The sequence below is a fragment of the Triturus cristatus genome, chromosome 5_1, assembly GCF_964204655.1.
Source record: "Triturus cristatus chromosome 5_1, aTriCri1.1, whole genome shotgun sequence".
NCBI classification, from domain to species: Eukaryota; Metazoa; Chordata; class Amphibia; order Caudata; family Salamandridae; genus Triturus; species Triturus cristatus.
The window spans coordinates 247,926,541-247,941,472 of NC_140587.1; the positions used below are offsets into that span (position 1 = coordinate 247,926,541).

Below are 14,932 nucleotides of genomic sequence, written 5' to 3' on the forward strand. Positions count from 1 at the left end.
CCCACTACAAGAGCTTGCTATGCAGCCAAATGGAAACGGTTCGTCATTTATTGCGGTAATAATGACATTAACCCGCTGGACGCATCCATCCACAACATCATATGTTACCTCTTACACCTATACCGATGCAATCTGGCGTACACCTCTATACGTGTCCATTTGACCGCAATATCAGCCTATCTGCAAACCAGGCAGCACCTCTCTCTCTTCAGAGTGCCTGCCATCAAAGCATTCTTGGAAGGACTCAAACGAGTCATTCCACCTAGTCACCCACCGGCTCCAATTTGGAACCTCAACTTGGTCCTCACACGCCTGATGGGTCCACCCTTTGAACCTCTACACTCATGCGAGATTCAATTCCTTACCTGGAAAGTAGCCTTCCTGGTAGCGATCACTTCCCTAAGAAGAGTTAGTGAACTCCAGGCACTAACCGTTCAAGAGCCATTTATTCAGGTTCACGCCAACAGGGTCGTACTACGTACCAACCCCAAATTCATGCCCAAGGTAATATCGCAGTTCCACATGAACCAGACTATTGAACTGCCCGTTTTCTTCCAAAACCCACAAACTGTTGCAGAGAGGGCATTACATACACTAGATGTACGGAGGGCCCTCATGTACTACATCGACAGGACTAAACCCTTCAGGAAGACAAAACAACTGTTCGTTGCCTTTGCCCCACACCACAAAGGTAACGCCATCTCCAAAGCAGGGATAGCCAGATGGATAGTTAAGTGTATTCAAATCTGTTATCAAAAGGCAAAACGCACATTAACTATTCCACCACGAGCCCACTCAACACGCAAGTTGGGGGCTTCCATGGCCTTCCTAGGAAATATTCCCCTGCATGATATATGCAGAGCAGCCACATGGTCCACTACACACACATTTACAAAACACTATTGCGTAGATGTGCAGTCAAAACAGCAGGCAGCTGTAGGACAGGCTGTTCTCAAAACACTTTTTCAGACCGCTGCAGCTGGCACGGGTAGCCGCCGCCAATAGAGGGCACTGCTATGTATTCTATGCACAGATATGAATTCAGCAGCCCACATGCCTCGAACTGAATATGCTACTTACCAGTATGCATCTGTTCTTGGCATGTAGGGCTGCTGACATTCATATCGCCCTCCCTCCTCCCCGGCGCCTGTCGCAGCTGCAGCTCTCAGAATTATTGCAAGCATGGTCATCACTTTCTGTATCTACTCCATCACTGCCACAATGGCGAAAAACAATCTGAGGATGGAGAGGATGCCCATGCGCACTGTAGTCCAGGGGAGGAGTCACCTATCCAAGGATACTTCGAAGACTCTTCCAGGACAACAACGTGCAAACATCCGGACCCAACACTAGGCGGCGATCTATGCACAGATATGAATGTCAGCAGCCCTACATGCCAAGAACAGATGCATACTGGTAAGTAGCATATTCATTATTATGCTCAACCTAGGCAGAGGAATATCTGAGCAGAAACTGTTAATATTCCAAGACCTCACTGGCACTGCTGCTATAACCATGAAACTGCCCTCTTCAAAACTCATGCATGGCTGAATTCTTCAGCTCTGAAATCCAGAAACACTGATGACATACTTCAGTTCCTGTTCAATAGGAAGAAAATGCTTGACTCACCAGACCAGCGTCATCTTTCTTTCTGATGAGCGCCTGTCAGGCTTTCAAGGCCAAGGCCTCCTTTCAGTCACTATGTCATGGCCCACCATTTCAAGAGGAGACTTTGCAGGGTAAAAAACAAGCCTACCCTCTAAGCTTAAATAAAGGCTATGAAGCCTGAATTACCTTCTTGTGATCCTGTACCTCTACCAATACCAGTGGACACAAGCATCAACAATGTCTAAATCATCCTGCTTAATATGACAGAAGCCACAGCTTAAACACTTACCCAAGTGGTCGCATCATGAGATGGAAGAATCTTCCCAATTGATAATATTGAGACCGAGATATGGAATATGAGTAACACAGTCACCATCAACAAACCATTACCCTTTTAAATAATGTGTCTAATGCCCATATTTTGCTGTGCACAAAACGTGACAGAGCCTTTATGGGGAATGAAAATCCCTACTGCGTTCATTTATATATAAAGTTTTGTATAGCGCGAACATGACCCTAGTGGATATCAGAGCACTTTACATGAAGGAAGGTAAAGAATAAATTAGACTAGCAACATAGTCACATATAAGCATGACAGAACAACATTGAAAATAAAGAGTAATAAGCTTGATCTCTTATAAATAGTCAGCGATGAGAAGTTCAAGCGTCATGAAGAGTGGCTAGCATGGTTACGTTCAATGCACATATGGATGTTGTCTTAGGGCAAAAACCTGGCCATCAAAAATGATTTTGCTTCTATTTTGAAGGCGGAGGTAGATGAGATTAGGTGAACATCAGGTGGCAGAGCATTCCATATCTTAGATGCGACAACCGAGAAAGCTCTAAAACCCATTTTCTTTTTATGGAAACGTTGGGGTTTCAGAAGCGGGGAACTCGCACTTCGCGAATGTCTGCAACCCCTGAATTTTCAAGCTTTTGGGCTAGATATCTGGGGGTATTGAAATGTAGGGCTTTATGATTCATGCAGGTAATCTTTAGTTGAATTCTCGCTGCATATGGTAGCCAATTCAGAGATTTTAGAGCAGGTGAAATGTGAAATGTGATTGTTTCTTTTTGTTCCAGAGACAAGTCTGGCTGCCGCGTTAAGGGAGGCTCTTCGGTGGGGCAAATTCATTCTGTATATAGACCTGTCTCATTTGAGACCAAAGTAAATAACTGAATATTCTTCTGCTGCTTTATATATGTTTCCTTTTTCTTTCCTCTCTGAATGTTTCTATTTTATTTATTCTCTTTAGTTGGTTTGTTTGATTGATCTGGTGGTATGACATACAACCTCGTGACCTATAGAGTTTCTTTACTCTAGTTTTTTTGTATTTTGCTTTGTTTACTTTAACTCAGACAATGTGGAATAAGTTTTAAGATTGAAATCAGATGAATTTATAACCTTACTTTTGTTCCTTCTTTCCTTCTTTTCTGTGAATTCATGGGAATCGGAGACTATGCAGCATTTACAATTTTTATTTTTATTCTTTCCAATCGTGGTGGTCTGGTATAGCAAAGATGGCGTATCTCCTTTGAGGCTTTTCTAATGCTTTCTGGTCTTTGCCATGTAAAAGAGCTCCACTTGCACAAGTACCAATAAGCAATCCAAATTGAGGACTGTTTATACAATCTATATTATTATTTTTCCTTGGCACAGTTTATTTAAAAGGCAATACATTCAAAATATTCCATGTTTAATACTTAGTAATCTCCTGTCACTGTTGTGATCCATGAGGTGGTTACAACAGTGGTTACTGCTGCGGTCCTCACTGATGTAGTCCTTGTTATGATGGCAGCTGTTGTTGTCCCTACCATGGTGGTAGCTGTTATCACAGCTGGTATGGCTAGTATTGTGGCTTCTCATGTTGCTGGATTCCCAGCTCTGATTGAGGCCGTTATTGCTATGGTGCCAGCTATTGTCACTGCTGCGGGTCTTTCTGTTGAGGCATCTGTTGTCCTAGCCATTTTTGTTGATGTTGATGTTGCAGAGCCATATTTATCACCACCCAAGTGAGTTGATGTCCGTTCCTTTTTACCACCTTATCAACCTCCAAATTGCTTGTTTTTTCCCTTGAAAGACAGTGTGTTACGGATGTCTCCCCTCAAAATGACATGCTTCTTGACCTGCAGGAAGCAGGTGTTGGTCAAAAAAACAATGTGGTGTGTGTCTTTGGTGTCTTTGATCAAAGCACAATTCGAAGTTGTGCGATAAGTGCTCCCTGATGCATCTGAAGGCCCTCAGGCAGTGAGTGGCTAAGAATTATGTTGCCGAGAAGATCTCATTCACTCTCCATGTTGCAGGTCCATTTCCCACTGAAAGTCACAGCTGCTTTCCCGCTCAAAGTTCTGATCTAGGTACCTGTCCTTGATTTAGACATGGGCAAAGTCCAGGAACAACTTCCAATAGAAGCGCAAGAGGTCCAGATGAGAGACCTCTCCTCACTGCTCCCAATCCATGGAGGGGTCATGCAGTCAGCATTCTAAGATCCAGGCTCCATGTAGATAGTCTGATTCCAACCCTGTCCCACAGTTAGAACAAATGTGCCCCCAGTTTCCTGGATCATCTGCAGACCAACAGCAAGTAGAGGGCTTCAAGGAGCTGTTGCTACAAATCTCCAGGACAATGCTGGGGCCCCCTGCAATGTCTTTAGGGCCACAGATCCGCCAGCAACCCAGGCAAACTTCTGCCAGAAGGCACTTTCCTGAAACTGACTGAACACGTTTGACCCCCACTCAGTCTTGCGCTTGCACTAGGTCATGTTTCCATGCCCTTGTTGAAGACCACTTCTTTAGAGATGTCCTGTCTCGATCCAAGGCTGGCACCAATCTTGGATCCTGAACTGTGTTCAGCTAAATCCCAACCAATGTCTCTCTGTGAGTTTACCAAACCTTAGACAGTGGTGCTTGAGGATCCTCTAGCAGTGCTTTGCCTCTGCACAACTATCTTCAGTGCATCAAAGCCTTTTTCGGCTTCAACTCAGATGTACAAAAAATTCATGAACCACATGAGGATGATGAGGAAGAGGCTACCAACTTGACAATGAACTTTGCCTAAATCTCTAGAATGCAAGTGGTCTTTATACCTCGCCTTAAATGACATAAGACTGTCCAATGAGGATCTATCCTGAAGAAAGTCCTTCTTTTGCTATGGTTATACAGAGAGGAACAGAGGTCTTTGAGCTTCAATCGTGTACCATAGAAAATACGGCTTACTTACTGACTGAGATTTTGCAAGCTGGTCCTTCATCTTTGGAGCTTTTGTCTCCTTTCATTGAATAGCTGGCTGGGGCATGGGAAATGTCCTGCTTGGCACTGTTCGGTAAGTTGCACTATAGTATAGTACCATAGACTTGCTCCTGAGTCACTCTGCATCTTTCATCTGTAAGTCTTATGGTGCAAGCTTTGACCTTCAAGGCAAACCTGGAAGCGCATTAATGCCATTTGTAAGAGGGTATTCTCCTCCTCTAGCCTGGCCTCAGTCTCCCTGAATCAACTTAGCAAATGCACACCCACACCCTCTGGGAAATGACTACAGTTTCTTCTGGAAAATGCAGGTATCTTCAGACTGGAGACAAGGTTGAGTCAATTCTGGAGTAGTTCAGTAGTAACATTGCTGTGGCTGATTCCTTAGTCTTGCTAGCTCATCATGCCATTTTCCTCAGCTATTCCTGAATCTCAGGGTTACTGCCAGACCCTTGCTTATCACCAAGACGTCCACCCCAGCCAAATCTCTCTTATTCCTATTTAGACAGTTCCTTGCTGCCTGTAGTGGGTAGAATATGTTTTATCTGCCAACTGATGTGCAGTTACATTAGACCAGTAGGTCATGCAGTTTGTCAGATGAGGTGACTCTCTTCCCTTTCGTGAACATTTTTATCTGGATGGATGTGTTTTACATCCTTGTACAATGAGGAGTGTGTGCTAAACAGCCACTTTTGGGCACTTTCTGCATCTATGGGCAGTGTGGTGCTGATTCCTTTGAACCTTGTTTTTCAAGGTTTGTTGCTTTTGGCATGTTTCTGATGGTTGTCTCACCATCCTGTGTGTGAGGACATTTCCATCTGATCACTGAGACCCCCCCCCCCCCCTTTGTGTCCTCCTGTTCATTTGTTCGGATCCATCCCGGAGCGCTCTTTGCCTCCCACAGTTCCTTCCCCCCCGTGGAACTGCAACCCTCTTTTGTGTTTGCCCTTCCCTTTCTGCCAACCTCTCCCTGCCACCCCCCCCCCCTTCAGTTCTTCATGTTTTCTCACAAATCTTTGCAAAGCATGCCGTGATGCTTGCCAGAGAAGTTCTGTTGTTATTGGACAAAGGGGCAATAGAGAAGGTGTCTGAGGAGGAGAGAGAGAGAGAGAGAGAGAGAGAGAGCATGCACTACTTCTGCTATTTCCTGGTGCCTAAAAAGGATGACAGCCTTAGGCCAGTTTTGGACCTTCAATTCCTCAACGCTTTCCCTCCGAAGAACAAAATGCATACCTTGGCTCAGGTTCTATCCACTCTAATCCAGGGAGACTGGTTGGTAACCTTGGACTTCCAAGACACATACTTGCGCCCATCATTGAGTCCGACATGTGTTTCCTCCAATTTGTTATGGGCTCACCTCTGTCTTATGCAGGATGATCTGCTGTCCCAGCAACAGTGCAGAGTTATTTATCCTCCACAATCTGCACCTTAATGTGTGGAGTATGAGCAGAACAAGTTGAGTGACTTTTACCTACCCATACAGGTTATTTACATCATCTTGGCCACCCATCCATGAACTCTGTTTACTCTGGACATTTGTTGAAGTATGTGACCTGGTGCGAGGACTGTCGGGTCTATCCATTGCAAGCAAAATTGTCTGACATACCTCTTTGCGTCCCGTCTTTGGGGCTTGCCATTGACATTCTTAAAGGTTATTTGTCAGCCCTATCTGGTTTTCTAAGTTTGCCTTACCAGCCTTCTCCGTTTTAGTCACCAGTTGTGATGTGTTTTGTAAACGGGATTATATACATGTTTGATTCTGAGGCTTTTGTTTTTCTGCATTAGGACATTAACTTGTTCCTAACCATCTTAATGTGCACGTCTGTCGAGCCCAGGCACTGCTGTTCATTGAGACTTATTACCCTTAAGACTATGTGGTCATTGCCATGTTCTTGAGCTGCAGGCGCTGCCAGTACAATCACCATATGCCACTGTCTTTCTGGTTTTGCTTGTGCTTAACACCCTTTCTATCGAAGATGGTGTCACCTGTCTATGTGGGCCACTCCATCACAATCTCTGCTTTCTTCTCTCCGTCACATTACTCTAAAGAGGCGGAGAGAGTTTATTGGTTGAACCTCAAGAGTGTTCAACTTTTACATTGACCGTTCCAAGGAGCACTGAGTGGACCAATTTTTTGTATGTTTATCTGGTATGAAGAAGGGAAATGTGGTCCAAAAACAGATCCTATACAAATGGATTGTCCTTGTCATAAAAATGTAAAATACCTTGGCCAAGAAGGAGCCTTTAGCTGGCCTTGAGCTCATTTCACCAGAGCTAAGTCCACAACAACGGCCTTTGCCAGGGGTGCTCCAGTATTGGACATCTGCCAGGCAGACACAAGGGTGTCCATCTGCACCTTTGCCAGGCATTACTGCCTTGAATCACAGGTGCCTAGGAGAAGGCGTCCGGCACCTGGGGACTTCAGCGTTGATGAGAACATAGCCAGAAATGCAGGCCTCCCCAAGACCCCTGAAGCCAACACAGCGGCGCTTCCGGTAGTTGCAGCGCTGATGTTAAGGTGAGACCGGGAACGAATCTGGAAGTACAACAAGCATTTGCAATGCAATAGGTCTCGCATTACCGTAAGTTTGAGCTATTGGCGTTGCATTATTATTTGTGACTCCAATAGCTCAAACTTACAGTAATGCGAGGTCTATTACATTGCAAATGCTTGTTTTCTCATCCATCCTCCTGCCCTTTTTGTTTCTCATCAATCGGAACCTCCCTTTTCATGCCTCAGGTTACCAAAAACTGACTCCTGCTGACTCCAGGCACACGGTGAGCTTTGGCGTTCTAGGTAGCCCTTCCGCAGTGCATCACTTCTCATGGACAATCAAAGCGAATCACATATTTTTGTTTTGTGTGGGCAGCAAGGCTTTTACAAGAAGACGTTAGCAGTATATTCGATTTTTTTCATTTCAATGCAGCTGTTCTAGTGCAGGCATCTCTCAGTGCGTGAATAAGACCTTCAATCTGAGAAGCGAAAGGGAGCAATGGTCCTACTTTTAAAAATCTTCCTTTGCAGAGTTCATCTGAACTTTTAAGTTACTTATCTTTTTTGAAGCTTTTATAGGGCCCGATTGGGGTAAAAATAAGCCCCACAACCCCCCTAAATTACCCAAATTCACAGATTGTGATTTTCGACCTTTTGATAAATGTTGCTGGGTATCGTCAGTACCCACATTGTTTTTATAAATGCGTGGTGAAAAGCTGTTTTAAAGCGCGTATGGCCAGTAAGTTGATCAAGACTGAAAAGAACATTGTAGCTCTAAAAACGGAATATTTATTTGCAACATCAACGCGTTACACAAGGTGGCTAGATATCCCCTCTTGCAGCCAGCTATGTACTGGGGTCTGATTATCACACACAACCAGAAATCTAGGGGGAAAGGTAGGATCTCTAGAAACAAAACCAGTAATGACAGAAAGGAGAAAGAAAAACACTGGAATTCTTCCTCTCTTCACAATGGAGAGGTTCAAAGAATAGAACAGGTAATGACAGTAATAAAATACATCTTAGTTAGTATGTCTGGTATAATATGAGACAGAAGCGCAACACCCATGGGGCTAAAACGGATTTTGCTCCACCCCCTCGTATGTCTCAGTCCAGGATGGTGCATCCCCCGTTGCTGGGGTATCATCTAGCGTGCTATCTCAGCCACACCGAGTTTGTCACAAGTCTTTAAAAGACAATTTATGTGCCTTTTGTGAGCTGGTTAACAAGGCTTTGTCTGTGCTTTTTCGCTGGTTGCAGTACACCCTGGGTCCCCACTCTACCTATTCCTTACATTTGTATTTTATTTTTACTGCCACAGTGAGAGAATGCATTTAGTGAAAAGGCATCTCACAAGTAGGAACGCCACCTTTCCAAAAGAAAAATACCGCAAATTTGTTGTTTTTGTTAAGAGAGTTTGCAAAGGCTTTGCCTTCACACTAAAAAGGGTTCTAAATAAAATGGTATATATTCATTTGTAACATAACTTTTCTGTCTCACACGAGCAAACTAACTCACGCCGTTCTCCCTCCACTTACCCTACGGTCACATGAGCACTCCGCTCACCCTGCACTCAGTGGTCACACTGTACTCCCGCATTTACCCTCCTCCTACCCTGCGCTCACAAGAGCACACCCCTTACCCTGCACGCACATCAGACTCTACACACTTGTCACTTTCACCTGTCACATTTCACTCACAGCGATCATGCTGTTAACCTGAAATCACAACGTTCATTCTCCTCTTACCCTGCACTTACACAAGCACACTACTCACTCTGCACACAGGTGACACTTCACTCACCTGTCACTCTCACTGCTCACTTTACAATCTCACTCAAACAAGCACATCGCTCGCCATGCATTAATTCCTCCCACACCGCACTTTCAACGCACCCAAACTCATATGTCACATCACTTACCCTGCAGTTACTCCTTTCATCCTCCTGTCACATCCCTCAGTGTGCACTCAGGCACTCCTCCCACTCACACATCTCATCATTCACTCACATACACACAGCACTAACTCTGAACTCACACCACGCAAACAAGCACAGCACTCACCCTGGAGTCACACCACTCACCCTGCACTCACACGGACAAACCTCTCTATCTGCATTCATATAGGCACTCTGTTCATCTTGTCTGTACACACAATAATCTGCCTGAACTAAATCGTTAAAGTAACCATGTTGTTCTTGCTTACATTTCACATAATTAACTTAATCTTGCATTCCCTATCAGTGTTTGCTTTTTCCAGGATTTTTTTTTCATGCTGCATATTACTCTTGTCTCCCTTCCCTCATAACCTATTTCCAATTTTCTAGTTCTCCAGCACCACAAGGTCATACAAGTGGCAATAGCTCTATGCAAATATAATCATTTCATTGCAAATAAAAAAAAGAAAAGTTAAAAATATTTTCATTTTCAATTCCAAGAGCTCCAAGTTTCTCCCATGCGAGACTGATGGCATTGTAAATGCTTGTCTGCCAAGCTGCGAGTAGATAAAAACAGATTTATGACAGGTGCCAAATTACAAACCTCGGTGTTACAGGTAAGTAACTCTATCTGCAGATTTGTTCTTTGAAATATTAACAATGGGATGCTTTAAATCAGTGGAGATAGAAGTACAATCAGGCCTGGACCATGATTCTGGGTTAGGTAGGGCCACGAGGAAACAGACAAAATCAATGCAAGATTTAGACCGAAGGACAAAAGGAATGGAGTTTGGTCAGCTGTAACTGGTCTTGGAAGGGTCAGCAGGTTCCTTTGGAAGAGCCAGGCTTCTCCGCCTACCTGCTAAAGCTGGCACTGGTTAATATCATCCTAACAAACCAAATATTTAAATACTACTTTTCCGATTTCGATTTCTTCTTCAATAGCGCTATAGTGTCATGCAATGGTATTTACAAAGAAGCAGGTGCCACCTTTGAAAATTTCTGTCAACATTATAGTTACAAGAACTGTGTCCTGCCTTATGCCCTAAGAGAAGGAAGCGCACACACTCATTTGCGGAGGGGAGTCATCTACAGCAAAGATCAGATGCCCATGCTGAAAACAATTCTCAGAGAAGATGAGCAAAATGATCCTGGACATCACCGCAATAGCAAAGTGGGAAATCAGAGGGTTTCAAGGCCAATTCAATTCAACAGATCATATTGATGCTGGGGTCCTATGTTCCCTCTTTGGTGCGCGTTTGTACGCCCGTGCACATGCTGCCTTCCTGCCACGCACAAAGAGCCTGAAAGCGCTCATTTAAGTCAAACTGAACACAAAGCAATTATCACTCTCAAATCGGCCATTAATTCCTCAAGGCGCTCAAACACTGCATTCAACATTACGTGAACAGTTCTCTGTTGATTTATGCCTGTCTCCCACCCCTTATCATGCTTATAGCCATGCAACAGTTGATGTTGTTGCACCAAGGATATTGTGCTGCATAACTAAATACTTATAAGGTCCCAAAAGTGAGACCTATTGGCTATGCCAGTTCTTGTTTTAGGTCTCGCCTGACCCAGCGCTTGTGCTGGTCTGGCGAGACTTTAAGTAAGGGCTTCAAAAAATGATACCGCCAGCCACAGCTTGCAGTGCACATGCGCGGGCGCGCACTTGAGCAGAGGCGCCATATGGCATGATTACTGCTTCGCGCGCACCACTCGCGTGCTTCCCCCGCAATCACTTTCGCTATGGCCCCGCGGCTAATGCTTGTTTGGAAAGCATTGGCCGCGCGCGCACACAACTCCCGCTTCTCCCCATCCCTCACCACATATCGCGCCTCGTGGCCTTGCGCGCGGCCAATGCTTGTTGTATACAGCTTTTGCCTACTCATGGCACAGTATATTGCATTTACATATACCGTGTTTACGGTATATTGTCAGCCTGCCTTTTTGTATCCTATAGTATCATTGCATGCTGCAAGTACATGTAAATTCTTTTTTCTTTATGGAATCTGTCCCCACTCACACCCTCTCTGATAGGGCTCTTAAAACTCTCCTGGCCCAACAATACGATTCTTCATTCATTTGCATATTTAAATCTGCCACTTCCCGTTACCACAGGCTTTTGCCACTGATTCATAATGGACTATAGGACAAGGCGCAGAAGTCTTTTGCAATCCACTATTAAATTCTTAAAACCAAATCCTGAATCTGGAGTTCTCTGCGTGTCCTGCTCCCAGTGGAGCCGGAACGATTTTCAAAGGGGGTGGGGGGAGCTCGTCAGTGGTGCTACTTCACTAATGTTATACGAGTTTTAAACAGTTAAGATGTTACCAAGGAACTATCTGTAGAGAGAGACCCAAGCCCTTTCCTCAAGGCAGTGGTAACACTGTTATCGCCTACCTACCTCCCTTGACGTTAAAATAAAAAATGGTATGGTGGCCCTTAAAGCACATTTTTTCCAAAACATGACTACAATGTCGTATGATACCGCTCATTTATACAGAGCGCTAACTGAAAACAATATGCCTGGACAAACAACCACTAGACTCACAACAGAGATTATTAACTCAAAGCTTTGTACTTCACACCAAGATGTATTGGGCTTATAGGTATGCAAGGCTGAGTTCACCTTGCCTTAAGTGCATCGAGCCAATGTATAGCAATGTGTTTACAATGGTTTGCTTCTTACAAGCCACACCTATGCACCATTGTTCTCATAGACCTTACTCAATGTTCATGGGCCTGATATACTACTAAATTGGTTGCAAAAAGGAGTCTCAAATTGCAAACTTTGGTGACTAGTCTTTAATTTTGTGATACAACCTATGTACTATTAGATTCCAACACAAAATATTCACTGGTTGGTGGTCACAGAACAATCTTCTTAGTGAGTATTAATCTAATTGTGGCCCTCTGTGATTGGCTACTGACACAGGGATGGTAGCCTGCAAGGAACAGTTGACCAACATTCCTGTGTTTGCATTCCTAAATGGGATTTTTTTTTAAAGCAGCCCATATTCCTTGAAGGAAACTGCACTGATGGGGGAGAAGCAGGGACCATTGCCTCCTCCCATGCAAGTCACCTGACGTGATTCTCAAAGTTCCTCTTTGTATATGTTGCTACATCCTTTGTAATTCAAAGCAGACTCCTCTTTCACAACCCTCCCTAATTGTGACACGGTATGGGTTGGAAAACCCATTTTATCAATTGAAAATGCTTTTCTAAACTGCAAAATTGGCAAAATGGATTTAATACATAGCAAAAACAATATTGCAGTCGGATTCCTTGCGATTTTGTGAATTGTGTGACTTGCAACAGCGAAATGTCTTGGTACATCATGCTTTTTGTTCCTTTGAAGCTCAAATATACTTGAGAAAATGTCTCATTTGCACTTCCAAAAAAGGGTCTTTTATTTTAAAATCTCTATACTTTGTAAAGGAAGAAGTGCATGTTTAGATCTGTTTTTTTGGATACCTTTAATCTTTTCCAATGCCCAAGTCAAAGTATGATCCGTTTCAACTCGTAGCTTGCTGGATAAACATCAATAGATTTACTTAATAAAACAATGGTATTTTGTTCAAAAATGTTGTTCCATGATTATGGTTTAATTACATCCGACAGTTTACTTTCCAAACAAAGCGCCTGAATATATGTTGCTAACAAATACAAAAAAAAAAATGAGTCATCTGTGTCTGGTTTTCTTCCAGGATATCAGGGGGGCAGCAGTATCCCACACTTGCAGCGCCACTGCCTGCACCCCTTATCTGACTCCTATTCCAAATTTCATGTCCTTATCCGATTCCATAACAAGACTGCATGCCCTGTGGCTCAAGTTTGCTATATGTACCTACTGAATTGTCCCTGACTGGATCCTTAGTTCTCACACACTGATAATCACCTGCTTGCAACCAAAATATATTCTATGCTTCCTTTATCTTCCTTTATCATATCTATTCACCTGACCAATCAGTCTAACAAGCTAACATATGTCAAACCGCCACCAGCGTTGACATCGATCTCCCCAGTGGGAGCGTCCTCTATACTATCTCGTCACTCTACCAGTAATTTGAAAGAACTAACAAACCCACACGCCCTGCCAGGAGTGGCATCTAACTCTTTGAGTCCACCACATTCTGGGGTAATGTATGTATGGGTTTCTTCTGGGAACATAAGTCTAAAATTACTAACCAAAATAAATGCTACTACCCTTGTGTTCTAAAGTAGTATGCCACTCGCCCAAAGGGCTTCAAAACAGTCAATGGTAGCAAGCTCTATATAAACGCATTTACAATATACTATTAATCATCCTATTGAAAATGATTCAGTTTTCTTCCATTGGACAAACAGCCTTATGTCCATGTTGAGCTAACATAAAATAGCCAACATGTGTTTCTCGTTACAAGGCCCATCGCTTCGTCAGGGCAATTTCTCCTAAATGCTTATTAAATTATAATTCATATAAAACACAGTCTTATAATGGTCGAAACCTTTCCGACGAGATTTATTCACTGCTCATTTACTCACCAAAGGTAATTGAAATGGAATTGACTTGTTGATGTAAACTTTTGCAGTGCCTACATGGTGTTGAGCTTATAGCCTGCTACCATTATTTGTGTAGCGAGAGGATGAGTGTTTTAGTATGAAATCTAAATCTCAGGTAATAGCGAAATAGGCTCTGAATAGGTTTTAAATTTGTTACCTCTGGCAATCCATTGCATACGGAATAAATCTCATGGGAAAGTTTACTTCTATTATAAGATGTTTTCTATATGGATTATATGTTTAATCAACATATAGGAGAAATTGCCTTGAAGAAGCAGTGAGGCTTATACCTCGAAACAAGTGTTGGCTCTTCTGTGTTACCTCTGCATGAACTTATGCTGTTTGCCCAATGGAAGAAAACTGGATCTTTCTGTGGATCCCTTGTGACGCACATCATCCTTTTATGACCGATGATGTGAGAAATGACCATAATTGTGATTGGTATCTTTTGATAGTAATGATGCTATTTGTGTTTTATTGTTTTTTTTGTATAGTATAATCCTCATCACATTGAACTGTAGTTGGTTGTGTGTTAGACTACCCACCAATTGTAATACATGAGAGTATTACAGTGAGATAAAAGCAATACAATAGGTTTTTAGAAAAAAAATAATAATTTAAGGATATGTATCTAGGTGGGTTAGTAGGTAGTCTCAGCATGGCCATTTTAGTATATATCTGATGGTAGTACTTTGTATTTTTTCTACAAAAAACACTTTTCTGTAAGCATATCCAAGAAGTTGATGTTTGCTTTCAGTTTTTCAAATACTGTTTTTTGTTGCCACTGAAGATAATCCATATAGCGGGGGATTTGTCTACCTGGCCCTTGAAAAGTACAGGACTGTCAATCCCATATTACTGCCCTGTCTAGTCCATACTTTTATCTGCTTTTGACCACTGTCTAAGTTGGCGAGTATGTATGAGAGGCAATGTGGGTCTTAGTTTACTCGCTTCCCAACATTAACTCATTCACCTTGACAATGCGCACCTGCAACACTGTTGTGGTTTCAAATTGAAAATGGTATGTAAGGTTCGTTCTCATAACGTAGAAGCACTGCTTCCTCTTACCTGTTCATATTTAGCTCAAGTGTGCTAATGTCTG

At 43.1% G+C, this 14,932-nt stretch overlaps 1 protein-coding gene across 4 annotated transcripts in view; it reads left to right on the forward strand.

The window, feature by feature from the left end:
- Positions 1 to 14,932, forward strand: part of ZFAT (zinc finger and AT-hook domain containing) — a 1,096,910-nt gene that overhangs the window by 939,844 nt on the left and 142,134 nt on the right. The window lies entirely within an intron of this gene.